Raw genomic sequence first — 14,233 nt, forward strand, 5'->3', positions numbered from 1 at the left:
ACCCTTTTCTCACAAATTAAGTACACTTCCGAGGAAAACGTCGCTGCATCATTACTCAGGAACACCGTGATCATTTATTTTGTAACATTTAAGTGACTTGCTTTTTACGTCAACTTTTTACCAGTTTCGTACAAATGCTGCTTATTTCTAAGCTTCGAGAGAAGTAATGAAACTGTTACAAGGTAGGACTTTAGTAAAAGTTTTCTCTAATTTAAATATTATGGCTTTTAATTTAAAGGCATATTGAAAATTATGATTTCTGTTTCAAGTACATATTTCAATGTATTAATACAGATATTTTAGTGTGAAAGAGTAACAGACACGCATACATACTCACATTTAAGAAAAGTTATATTCCTTTAATAATATCTATTATATAAAAAATTAATCCCTATTTCCCTTGGTCAAGGCATCACGCGTGGACGGCTAGACCGTTTTCGATAATTTTTATTTTGATGTATTCGTTATTGTCAGGATTTGATCTTATGAAAAAAAACCTTAAGAGGTTTGCGCCTAAAATAAAAAAAAATGCGCAAACTTAATCACTTTTTTAAACTTCACCGGTTGAAAGCGTATAATAAATAAATAAAATAAAAACTTTAATTGAAGTCGGTTAAAAATATGACTTTATGCAAAATATCAATTAATCGTTTCCATATAATTACTCTTTATGAATATTTAATTAATCAAATATAAAATTAAAATTAATCAACCGTGTCACTAATGAGTTGTAAATTACATCCCATCAAAAACATCCTGTAAAAAACCCAAGTCTCGCAGCTCAGTCTTTCTACCGTCAAAAGTTGTGAGATCCTGCATGTAATACCAAGTCGGTTAATCTATTTAGTGTCTACTTGAAGGACCTTCTGTCTTAAGTTATTACATAAGTTATTATCATGCCAATATTAAAAATATTTAACGTTTTAAACAAATAGATCGACTTGGACATCGCTTGATTTGATTATTAGTATGTATCACACTACACAGCACGACGCGGACGGGCCAGCGACCAACAGGAACGAGAGTTTCAATCGCGTGAGGCGCGAGAGACTAAAGAATCTAATATAATATTGTAATATTCATTTTGTTTTCATGCGATGTCCAAGTCGATCTATTTGTTTAAAACGTTAAATATTTTTAATATTGGCATGATAATAACTTATGTAATAACTTAAGACAGAAGGTCCTTCAAGTAGACACTAAATAGATTAACCGACTTGGTATTACATGCAGGATCTCACAACTTTTGACGGTAGAAAGACTGAGCTGCGAGACTTGGGTTTTTTACAGGATGTTTTTGATGGGATCTCACTTCTTTTTGTAGAGCCTTTCTTTTTGATACCATCTACTTCTAACGAATTTTGTTAAAGGTCTTATGATATTTTCTTATTTTTATATGTAGTCTTCCTCTTTTTCTTTTCCGGTACTACTTCTTGAGCTTCAGCCACAGTTTTTCTCAAAGCCCACTCCCTGTCTCTATGGGAAGAATACAATTACTCTAAGAATACAATTAATACTTAAGCGTAACTTTGGTCTCGTTATTTCGACCGACACTATTAAGTAATTATATTTGAAGACTAAGGTATTTATGTAAGTTCCTTAAAATTAACCAAACAACATCCCAATCGTAAGCAAATAATATCAGTAAACTAATGAGCAAGCCTTTTAGTCGTAAATGTAATTTATCAATCGAAATTATAAATGAAAATCGCAAACTTATAGTGTGCTTATAGGTTGGCACATCCGAACAGCATGAGGGCGCTCGCACGTATGCGTGCGGCTGCCGGCTGCCGCTCGCTCGAAGGCATTCACATTTCATTGTTCTGTCATTTTGGCGTATATTTTGCTTGTCAGTCATAGAGTAAAATAGAGGCCAGTCTGTCTGTAAGGAGGCTAGTCGCGCCAACAATTTATATATAACAGATTTAAATTATAATATATTGTTTTATTAGATTTTCGTACTTCAAGACATGTCCAATCATGTGTTTTTCATTACGTCGACCATTTTACAAGTAATAATGTTGTTCAGTTTCATGGGCTAAACACACCCTTACCCACCCTATACCCCCTCCCTTGCCTCATATGGTAGGTACCTATCTACACCTATTAAATTTATAACCACCACCAACCACCAACTGCATAAATAACTTTGTAATCCCATATATTTATATGTATAAGTTATAGGTAAGGTATATAAGTTATTGATGCAGTTGGTGTATTTGGAAAACTGGACCGAAATTACAAAATATTTAAGTTTTCCCATGATTAAGACACTAAACTCTATATGTATTCCAAATATGAAGCTTCTAAGTCTGCTAGAAGTGCCTTGGACTTTTGATGATCGGTGAGTCAGTGAGTGACAAAATTTAGAAACTTTAACAAGTTATCATTCTTAAACTACTGGTTCAAATTGACTGAAATTTTAAATATTCCGTGTTTATACAATGCCGGATTAGTTACTGAAGATTCAGGTTTCTTGCTTTATCCACAACCGAATTATAGGGGGTCGAAAAAGGCCCGAATTGCTTCGAGAAAAGGATGGTACGGCCGTGCCGCTTTTTTTTTGCTCGACTTGGCGGGGGCACTGCCGTGCCCCCAGATTTATGGCACGTGAATAGTTTTCATTTATAAAATATTTCAAAATGCAAAACAGTGTTGATGTTATTTTGTGCGTAGAGCTAATAAATTATAACTTAGGTACATAAAATATGTTGATTAAAAATATAACTAACTAGCGGTCCGCCCCGGCTTCGCCCGTGGTACATATTTACGTTTTCTCTACATAAAAACCATCCTCGTACTTCAAGGAATATAATAAAAAGAGAATTATCGAAATCGGTTCAGCCGTTCTCGAGTTATGCGCTTACCAACACATTTTGCGATTCATTTTTATATATAAGATTAAGCTATTGCATAGCTTCTATCGCGGGCCTTGAGCGCGGCGACCGAATGTAACTTCCGTAACGAAAAAACCTAACACCCCCTACTCCAACCGGGACAGCGATGCGATGCTATGCAATAGCTTTACCGCGGCAGTGCCACACGTATTTTTTATGTTCAGTATTTAGTTACAAAAAGGAAATTTAACATCAATTTGTAACACGTCAAGCCTATCAAAAATACTTATATACTTACAGACATATGAATATAGAGCATCAATTGTGTAATTAATTTTATTATTGTAAAAAAACTCGATTTACAAACTTATCTATTCCAGGTAATATTATAAAGCTGAAGAGTTTGTTAGAACGCGCTAATCTCAGGAACGACTGGTCCGATTTGAAAAATTATTTTGACGTTAGATAGCCCATTTATCGAGGAAGGCTATAGGCTATTTATCATTACGCTAAGACCAACAGGAGCGGAGCCACGCGGGTGAAACCACGAAGCGCAGATAGTTATTACTATTAGATATAAGTCGACTCCTCCTTCAAAAATAATTTAGCAATATACACACACACACACAAAACACACAACACACACGAAGTACACATTTCACGTCCTCCATACACGGAAAACACTTCAAAATAGATAAAATTTGCATCACAACTAGCTCAGTACAATAATTCAATAAACAAACTTCTGAAGCTCAAACTAATGGAATTGTACATTCCTCTAGTTTACACACTGTTAAAGCGATTTGTTAGCAAATTGTTATTTGTTACTAACAATTAATAAATAACTGCCAAAAACATCCGATTTAGTTTTGTTTAAGATAAAGTCAAGTCAGCAATCTTCGGTGAAGAGCTACTAGATAAATAAATAAAAGAATAAATTTATAAACAGAACTTAACTCAAACCGGTATTAAATGGATTAGGTTTCTATCCTTTTTCTCTCAACGTCGAAGGTAAGACGCTCAAAGCTAAGACGCGGCATCTAAGAGTTTATAAGTTTTGAGTAAATGTTCAATTAAGATGAGACTTTTCTAAGAAAACCATTATTATATTGTTAGACGTAACCTATGTAGAATCGCAGTACATTCTTATTATAATAGAATAGAATAGAATAGAAACACATTTATTCCCAAAAAATGATACAGTACATTAAATTACAGACAACACTTATAACTAAGAAAAAAAAGTATAACATTACATGTAGACGTAATAATATTATATTATATCTGTATCACCTCAGGGAACAGCACCATATTAAATAAAGAGTCGAGTGACTGTAAAGAGTATTCTAATTCTAATGTAGCGATTACGGACTAAATTATGGTATTTTATATATTATATATATTTTATATATATTATTTTATATATATTTTATATATTTTTTATATTACATTCATAAACCGGCATCGCGTGTGATTTCTTATAATATTATATATTTTCACTTATAATAGGATTTTTGTTTGCATTTGATAAACACTACAACTAATAAAGCTAATAAATAAATAAAAAATATTATTAATTTTGGATATTATTACTACATTAAAAAAAATCAGATTCTGCAGTGGCATAGCATATTTTTTTTTTGTTGCAGCTTCAATAAATGTAACGCAGTTTTTTATATGCCTGTAAATATTTCGAAACTAAAGCTATAGCTTTGAATAAGATCATTAATGTTATGTTTTTAAAATACTTACGTTATGTGTATAATTGTGTATCTGTGTGATCATAAAGTACCTCCCGAACAGTTGAACTGAGTTAAGTGAGCTTTTATAACCATGTTTATTGAGAACATTTTTAATTACTTTTCTCATTCAGGATATCCAACAAATTCCACATTAAAATAATATACTATTTCGTTAAAATAATTTCAAATTCTTGTTTTAAATTTAGAAGCTGTTCCAAAATTCCACAATAAAATAATATAGCATTAAATTTCATTTAAAATGTATTCTCGTTTTAAATTTAGAAGTCCCTCCATTCATGTGTCATACTGGCACAGAATAAATAGCACTGGTCAGGCGCGCGAATGAAAATACAGATTATAAATCGAGCGAAGCGACCAGAGATAATATCATCATTTCTCTTGTTTATAGAGCAACTTGTTCTCGCAATTAACTTCTAGTTGTTCTTAATGCTTTCATCTGTTATTAAAAATGTTATTTCCTAGTTTAAAAATATCCAATTAATAGTGAAATGTTTATTTTTAAAACATCTTAGATTATGTCTATTGAAATTATTTAATTACAAAAATACTTATGTTTATACTGGAATATCATTAACTCACTTTTCCTTTTATTTGGTGTCTTTATAAAAAATGTTCAATAAATATAATAAATAATTCACTCACTATAATATTTTCTACTACTTATTAAAAATTCATATAAATATATTCATCTCAACCAAATATAACACACAGATACAACTCTTTCGCTTTATAATAAAAGTATACAGCAAGACAGAAAAAAAGTTTGGAAAATCCAAAAGTGCACGCCTCATAATTTTTTTTAATAATTATTTATTAATTATTATTTTTGTTTATTTAATAACAATTAAACCACATCGAATCAGACCCTGAAAAATGAAAGGGTTCTATTCCTGAGCATACTCAAGCGTAAGAGAAAAAAAAAGTCTCGATTAGTAAAGTATTTCGGTCGCTATCGTGTTAACAAGAAAATCCTCCGCACATACAGACACACGGACGTCCAAGACAGAACTTTTTTAAACTGTTTTTTAACTAGTTTAAATAACAAAAATGACATCAAAAATATCATGAATGTTAAAAATAGTGTATTTTCTTAATATGTGTGTGTATGTATTATCTTACAAGTGCAATGTATGATACATAAAGACATTTTAAGTTTGAAAAATCAGATGTTTTGCGCGAAGTGACAGTAGTACCCACCTCAACTCTTCGCTTATGAGGCGTGCAATATACAGATAACACATCAGACATTGCCGCGAAAATATTTCTAATTTTGGCGCGAAACGGTGTTGCAATATAACTGTTGTTACATATTTTGACGTTTCCAAACCGCGACTTTACCAACGCAGTTAAGGCGACAGGGAATAATTGCCGTCGTTTATTAAAATATCACATTTCCAAGTTCCTGTGTGATAAATAACTTTTGTATTCCGTGCTCGTTGCGTGTTAGGAATTTTGGTACTTTAGTTTTATGTTGTGAAATGACTGAGCCTAACACTAATCGGTATGTAAAAAATTTTAAATATATAAACCTGTGGAAGAAAATGAAAGAGGCCTTTACTCTAACGAGATCCATACCTCATTAAATAAATAAATCATACTAACATTAACTGGAATAACAACATACTAACAATACTAATAATCATTTGAATTGTAAATTTGAGAGATATGGAATAAATAAGGTTTTATTATTATATTATTATTAATATATAAAATAAATAAATATTATAAGTAAAAAAGTTATAATGTGTTTATAACATACGATTTTAAACATACGATCTTCAACAACGGCATACGCACACACGATTAGACGTCAAAGTAAGATTACAGCGTAAAAGTAAATTTTTACCGCGAGTACCTAAAAAATGGCAACTGAAGGCTAGGACTAAACAAAATGTGGCTAATTAGCTACATTTCGACGTGCCACTAGAGCGCTAATAGCTCATCTACACCTTTACCTGATGATATTATCATTAACTGTGGGTTATGCATCAGAAAAATGCTTAAGTACCTATTTGCTTTATGCGATTTACCGCTCATGAACAAAGACATTTGAATATTAGGTACCTTTTTATAACATGTTTCATGAATCAAAACCCCTAAAGCTGAAATACGTAAAAAACAAAACTGTTACATCAAATTTATAGTTCTATAACCGAAAGATGGCAAGGGTCGGTTATTTTCACCCCAGTGGTTCTGACAATAATAGTTGGATTGGAAATTCGTTCAAACTGCTTCCTTTAGTTAAACTGACAGTCACCGTTTGATCCGAATTTAAGAAGTTTTCCTTGAAACCCAATTCGTAATTGCTTCTTTATAACGTCAAGGGAAATGATAATCGTACTATTTCGAAATTGATTACGCCTTTCCAATTTTGTTTTGTTTGTGTTTCCGATCTAGAAAAGTTTCGTGAAATCTGTAATTTAAAACATGAAATGGCCAACAGGCTAGGCGTTGCCCCGGTATGGCAAAAATACGCGGGTTCGAATCTTTTTCTATTCTTTAAAAATTCTCAACATGAAATGTATTTATTGTAGTACGTTACTTTTGTGAATATTGGAATGTGCTACAGATCCTTTTTCCGTACAGGGATAATACAATTAGCTGGTGGTCAGCATTACCTTCAAATTCTTAAAATGTTTACATACAATGCACGCAGTGCCATGAACGAACGAACATCTATACTAATATTATAAAGAGGAAAAGTTTGTAATTATGTATGTATGTATTGTTTTCACGCATAAACCTCTTTACCGATTTTGATGAAATTTGGCACAGACAATCTTTAGACCCTGAGAAAGAACATAGGCTACCTTTTATGCGAATATATATCGAATAATACAATATTATAATATATAGTATTCGTAAATCGTATACCTACTTGAAGTAGCTCTACATAAAGGAAACACGTACAAGAATACCCACATACTTATGTCAGTACTATTTATTATTTAATATAATATTATAACGATATCGAATAGCAACACTAAGTATTTAACGCTATCCAATACTAAAAGACAACGGAACAAAACATCTCAACGTAATTAATCTGTAACGAGAGACTTTTAAAAGGAGCGAGTTAATCAAGGCACGCTCATCAAAGTCCAAGTTATTCAGAACATTCCTCGTTTAACCGGAGTCATTTACCTCGCAAAGTTAAACTACAGTAGTTAGTGATAACTTTGATTCTTTGCGACGGTTTTTTAAGTCAAACTGAGACATTTATTCGCAAGTACATTTCTTTTAGACGTTTGAAACGTAGAGACACTTAAAAGGCTTACTATAGAGGAAAGACGTGAAAATTTTGTAGTAAGGCTTTGCAAATTAGGTTTATGGAGTGTGAACGTGTATGTTTTACTATCTTAACCTCAATTTAAGCCTTAGTAACTCCTTACAATATTAACTATTAAATACTTAAGCTTGTGACACAACTGTTTTGCAGATTAGTACCATCTATCGGGAAAATAGAAAAAGAGGCAGGTATATCTGTAATATAATGGTGATATATAATGTTATTAAGAATTATTAAATTATACAATTACTATATAAGTAATTAAATAAACAAATATTTCAAGACAATTTTCACACACGGCATAGGCCAGTGGAAATTAACATTAAATTCGCAAAGCACGATGTAGATTTGAATTTTTGGTATGTTGTTTGGATCAGTTAGGGTGATGTAAATCCCAATTTGCAACTTCGAAAAAGTTGTGCTCGCTGCGCACCACGTGATAAACTGCGAAAATTTTGGACTTTTTTCACTTTTTGCTCTAAAAGTCATAAACTATGCGTTTCCGACAAGTATGATTCAGTACATAAATTAAGGTTATTAAATTTGCAACAATTTAAGCCTAACCGCAGCTCTCTAAACCTTATAACGACTAAACTGTGGCCATTCGAAGATGGTTCATTTTTCCCGAAATATTGAAATTTTTAGTTTTGCTCCCGTTTGAAGCAAAATATTGGCAAAAACCGCTCGTTCTATGAGAAGTTCGTATAATAAAGTTGTAGTGCATTTAATTTTCTTTCATAAGAGCATAGAACAAAGTCTGTGAGACAAATATTTCACACACAATATCTGAAAAACAAAAAGAAGGTAGAAATAGATTTTTAAAGAATTGAAACTGAGAGCATATAAAATCATAAAAAGAATAATACTTTTTCATTTGCAGGATAGGTAATTAACAAAATTACAAAATTTGGGAAAGTAGGAAAAAAGATTATACGCAAATAATAAACTGCGAAAATTTTGGACTTTTTTCACTTTTTGCTCTAAAAGTCATAAACTATGCGTTTCCGACAAGTATCATTCAGTACATAAATTAAGGTTATTAAATTTGCAACAATTTAAGCCTAATTAAAGCTCTCTAAATCTTATAGCGACTAAACTGTGGCCATTCGAAGATGGTTCATTTTTCCCGAAATATTGAAATTTTTAGTTTTGCTCCCGTTTGAAGCAAAATACTGGCAAAAACCGCTCGTTCTATGAGAAGGTCGTATAATAAAGTTGTAGTGCATTTAATTTTCTTTCATTAGAGCATAGAACAAAGTCTGTGAGACAAATAGTTCACTCACAATATCTGAAAAACAAAAAGAAGGTAGAAATAGATTTTTAAAGAATTGAAACTGAGGGCATATAAAATCATAAAAAGGATAATACTTTTTCATTTGCAGTATAAGTAATTAACAAAATTACAAAGCTAATTAAATTTGCAACAATTTAAGCCAAACCGCAGCTCTCTAAACCTTATAACAACTAAGCTGTGGCCTTTCAAAGATAGTCAGTTTTTCCCGAAAATTTCAAATTTTTAGTTTTGCTCCCGTTTGAACCAAAATATTGGCAAAAACCGCTCGTTCTATGAGAAAGTCGTATAATAAAGTTGTAGTGCATTTAATTTTCTTTCATTAGAGCATAGAACAAAGTCTGTGAGACAAATAGTTCACTCACAATATCTGAAAAACAAAAAGAAGGTAGAAATAGATTCTTAAAGAATTGAAACTGAGGGCATATAAAATCATAAAAAGGATAATACTTTTTCATTTGCAGGATAGGTAATTAACAAAATTAAATTTTCTACAACTTTATTTTATGACCTTCTCATAGAACGAGCGGTTTTGCCAATATTTTGGTTCAAACGGGAGCAAAACTAAAAATTTGAAAATTTCGGGAAAAACTGACTATCTTTGAAAGGCCACAGCTTAGTTGTTATAAGGTTTAGAGAGCTGCGGTTAGGCTTAAATTGTTGCAAATTTAATTATCTTTGTAATTTTGTTAATTACCTATCCTGCAAATGAAAAAGTATTATCCTTTTTATGATTTTATATGCCCTCAGTTTCAATTCTTTAAAAATCTATTTCTACCTTCTTTTTGTTTTTCAGATATTGTGAGTGAACTATTTGTCTCACAGACTTTGTTCTATGCTCTTATGAAAGAAAATTAAATGCACTACAACTTTATTATACGAACTTCTCATAGAACGAGCGGTTTTTGCCAATATTTTGCTTCAAACGGGAGCAAAACTAAAAATTTCAATATTTCGGGAAAAATGAACCATCTTCGAATGGCCACAGTTTAGTCGTTATAAGGTTTAGAGAGCTGCGGTTAGGCTTAAATTGTTGCAAATTTAATAACCTTAATTTATGTACTGAATCATACTTGTCGGAAACGCATAGTTTATGACTTTTAGAGCAAAAAGTGAAAAAAGTCCAAAATTTTCGCAGTTTATCACGTGGTGCGCAGCGAGCACAACTTTTTCGAAGTTGCAAATTGGGATTTACATCACCCTAACTGATCCAAACAACATACCAAAAATTTAAATCTACATCGTGCTTTGCGAATTTAGGGTTTTTTAGTGTCGATTTCTACTGGCCTAGCACGATCTGATCCCATACTAAGCTTTCGCTTGTGTTATGGAAATAAGATGGCTAATAAACATATATTATAATTTTAAATACATACTTATTTAGATAATAATTAACACCCAGACACAGAGCAAACTATGTTCATCACATAAATATTTACCTTGGGTGGGAATCGAACCTAGGAAAATCCACCACCAAACAATTCCCACTCCTTAAATTCAAACAACATATCTTTAAAGAAATTGTTTTCCTGACTCCTGAAATTATTAAAAAACATGCATATGTAACTAAATTAAAGTTTCTTATCACATGAATACATAAATTGTAAACTTTCTTAACTGAAAACTTCATTAGTTTGTTCAAGTCCTTTTATCGTTCAAACCCTGCGTCTGACTGCACACTTTGGATGAATTATATTCGTTTATACTTTTTAGAGTTTCGTAGTCAACAAAGAATTATTAAAAAAAGGTTTTTGTTTCTCTAGTAAAATATTAGAAAGCTTTTACATTTAAATTACTAGTACAGTAATATATTATCTGTGATATAAATATTTACTTGCTTTGCATACAATTGTGTATATAGGTTTACTTTTAAAATCTTTACTTAATAATAAAAAGCTGAAGAGTTTGTTTGTTTGTTTGAACGCGCTAATCTCAGGAACTACTTGTCCGATTTGAGAAATTCTTTCGGTGTTAGATAGTCCATTTATCGAGGAAGGTTATAGGCTATATACCATCACCCTAAGAACAATAGGAGCGGAGTAATGCGGGTGAAACCACGTGGCACAGCTAGTATATAATATACATATCTTGTTTTCTACTGAAAATGACGTCAGCATTTTATCCAAATTAAACCTATATCTGATATAAATTCTCGTTTATATGAAATTCTCTCTTCTAGACGGCTTGACCACTTTTAATGATATTTTAACCGACTACAAAATGAGGAGGTTCTCAATTCGACCGTATATATTTTTTATATATCTGTACCGCTGACAAAATGTTGTAAACTATATTCATATCAAGTGATACCTTTACCTATAGCTAAATATTACTAATAATTACATGTCTACCTATTACCTAATAATTACGTGAAATTTAATCTAAATTCCGTCACCACAAGTGGTTGAACAATGAACACGTTTAATACAAGATCTGATACAAAATTTAATAACAAAGGTGTATAATTACATTTATATTACGTCTAAATTTAACGTCGAGTTATTTCCCAAAGCTTGAGTATTTAGTTCACGAAGTTAAGGTGATTACACACTGTCATACAATTATTTGGAGATTAGAATTGACATGTGTTTATGCCTTTGTAGAAGTACATTAGTAGTTGATATACAATTAAGGTTGTCTTTGGCCATATGACTAAACTGTGGCTATGAATAGTAACGATTTGGTATTGAAGTAATTTTACTGTAATCTGTGAGACATGCATCCTTTGGACTAGGATTAGTTAAAATGTATTGCTATGATTTATTTTGTTAATTTTAGATAAATACTCACCTATTTTTAGTTGGTAACATATGTGATGTGGATTTATTTGATGCTTTAATCTTTGTAGTAGATACCTATCATATAATAAGATACCAACTAAAAATAGGTGAGTATTTATCTAAAACAAAGTCGCTTTCTGTGTTCCTGTATACCTATTTATGCTTAAATCTTTAAAACTATGCAACGGATTTTGATGCGGATATTTTTTAATAGATAGAGGGATTATCGAGGAAGGTATGGGTATAGGTATATTATCATTTATCGGTTTAGACTTAAGCCAAAGCAAACGAAGCCACGGGAGGGTCGCTAGTGTAATATAAATTAGTAGACATAGCCTAATCACTTGCAACGAACATTTTAATATATTTTTTAACCTCTACGACAGTGTAAAACCCTCACAAACATTATCTACGAGCATGAAGCATACCTCCATCGTTCCGACGCTCCGTTGACATATCGAGCCTTAGGGAACTACCACATATATTTAATTAGTTATATAATAATCCAAATTGCAGTGGGTTGAGATTGTCTTAAATATGAACTTTGGAGACTGTGTTTTGCATGGAAATATGTATATCGATCTTTGTATATCGAATATGTATATCGATCTTTTTATAGAGCTTTGAAATATATAATGATAATAATCTATACTAACATTACTAACCAGATTTATAAAAAAGAAAGTTGGAATGTGTGTATGTTTATACCTCAAAACGTCGGGAATTTTAATGAAAGTATTGTAGCTTATTTACCAGAATAATACCCTAGTTTTTATGCAGCGTAAAGAAAACTTGTCTAAAACTCTTCTTCAGCTATTAATTAAACGAACTATTCAAAACCCGAGACAAACATATGTCGCTTTATTACTAACATAGAGAAAGATTAGTCTATAGTGAATAGGCTTTATAGATCACATCACCGCTTTACATCAGCGGGATAGTGGTCAAACGCCTGCCTATCATGTATAAAAAAAATTGGTTGTCTGTAAAGTCGGTTTACTGACGATAGTTGAACGTGACAACGTCCGATTGTGCTTCTTTGTCGTTCGTTCCGCGCTCTCGCTCGCACTTCAAGCCTTACATGGAACGCCTCAGAGCGAGGTAACGCCGCATGAGTCATGGTTTTTCGTGCATGCAGGCGGCGCTATCGAATTATAAGACGTTGTCACGTCAAAAAAACAAGCTCTTCAAGTATACATCTACCATTTATTAATATAAAGATACTCGTACATAAAAACATGAATTTCTTACCTGTTCAATGACACTCAACCCTTCCAACAATTGAAGAAACTATTCAAAAACAAAGTAAACAAGGTATTTGATTTCCGTCTGACCTACTTCGCAAAATACTTGATTTGAAATAGGGATGAATAATTCAAATCAAATCAAACGGAAAGAATGTTTACAGCGCAAGCAGTTTCCATTTGCTGATGTTTATGAGGTTTTTTTTAAAATGATTAATACTGATACTATTTAGATTGCATTCCGTGGTATAATAGCTTAAATAATAAATTATACACGATTTATCAGTGTAGTACGTACTAGTAAAATTTTTGAAATGAAACTTCTTTACGAATGTTGAGAGCAAAATTTCAAGGTCTCGTCATGGTGATACCGTCACGTCGTGGAGTAAGGCGACGATTTTGGTATCCTTGAATCTTGCCAAAGAAGTTTCACTTCTGACACGTGTGCTCGGCACACACGCTCTTTTTTATATTGTTTTTCACATTATATGGCACAATGAAAATATACAATTTTTCATACACTTTACACTACATAAATTCTAGAGAAATAAAACATGAACTAAAAATATTATTTGAAAAACCAGCATTAAAATGTACATTAGTTCACACTGCCCTATTAACACGAATGAAACACTTTATTAAATGAGTTTTGACGGTTTCAAAACGCAGCAGGAACATTTTAATTAATTATAGTATTTTATTAAACCTTTAATTTCAATTTATTTTTAGTTAAAAGCTTTGGTTTCGCTCTGCACTTCACATTATAGTGTAAAAGTGGTTTTACTTACAAACCTTCCCCTGCAAGTTTTGTTTTTGAAATAAAAAGTAACCTATGTGTTCAAGGTCTAATAGTTAAATGCTTGCGGCCAAATTTTGACTGGAAATCTAGTCGATATATATTCTCCTAATTATAAATATACAGAAAATTTTGGTTTCATCAAAAAAATTATGAACGAAGTAATCCTGCAGTGGGATCTTAGACTATAATTTACTTATACCTTTTTAGAACTAGCTTTCCGCCCGCGTAGT

Source organism: Colias philodice, chromosome 25 (assembly GCF_061535455.1).
Source record: "Colias philodice isolate Cphi_HAF_F1 chromosome 25, ilColPhil1 Martin Lab GWU primary, whole genome shotgun sequence".
Classification (NCBI taxonomy): Eukaryota; Metazoa; Arthropoda; class Insecta; order Lepidoptera; family Pieridae; genus Colias; species Colias philodice.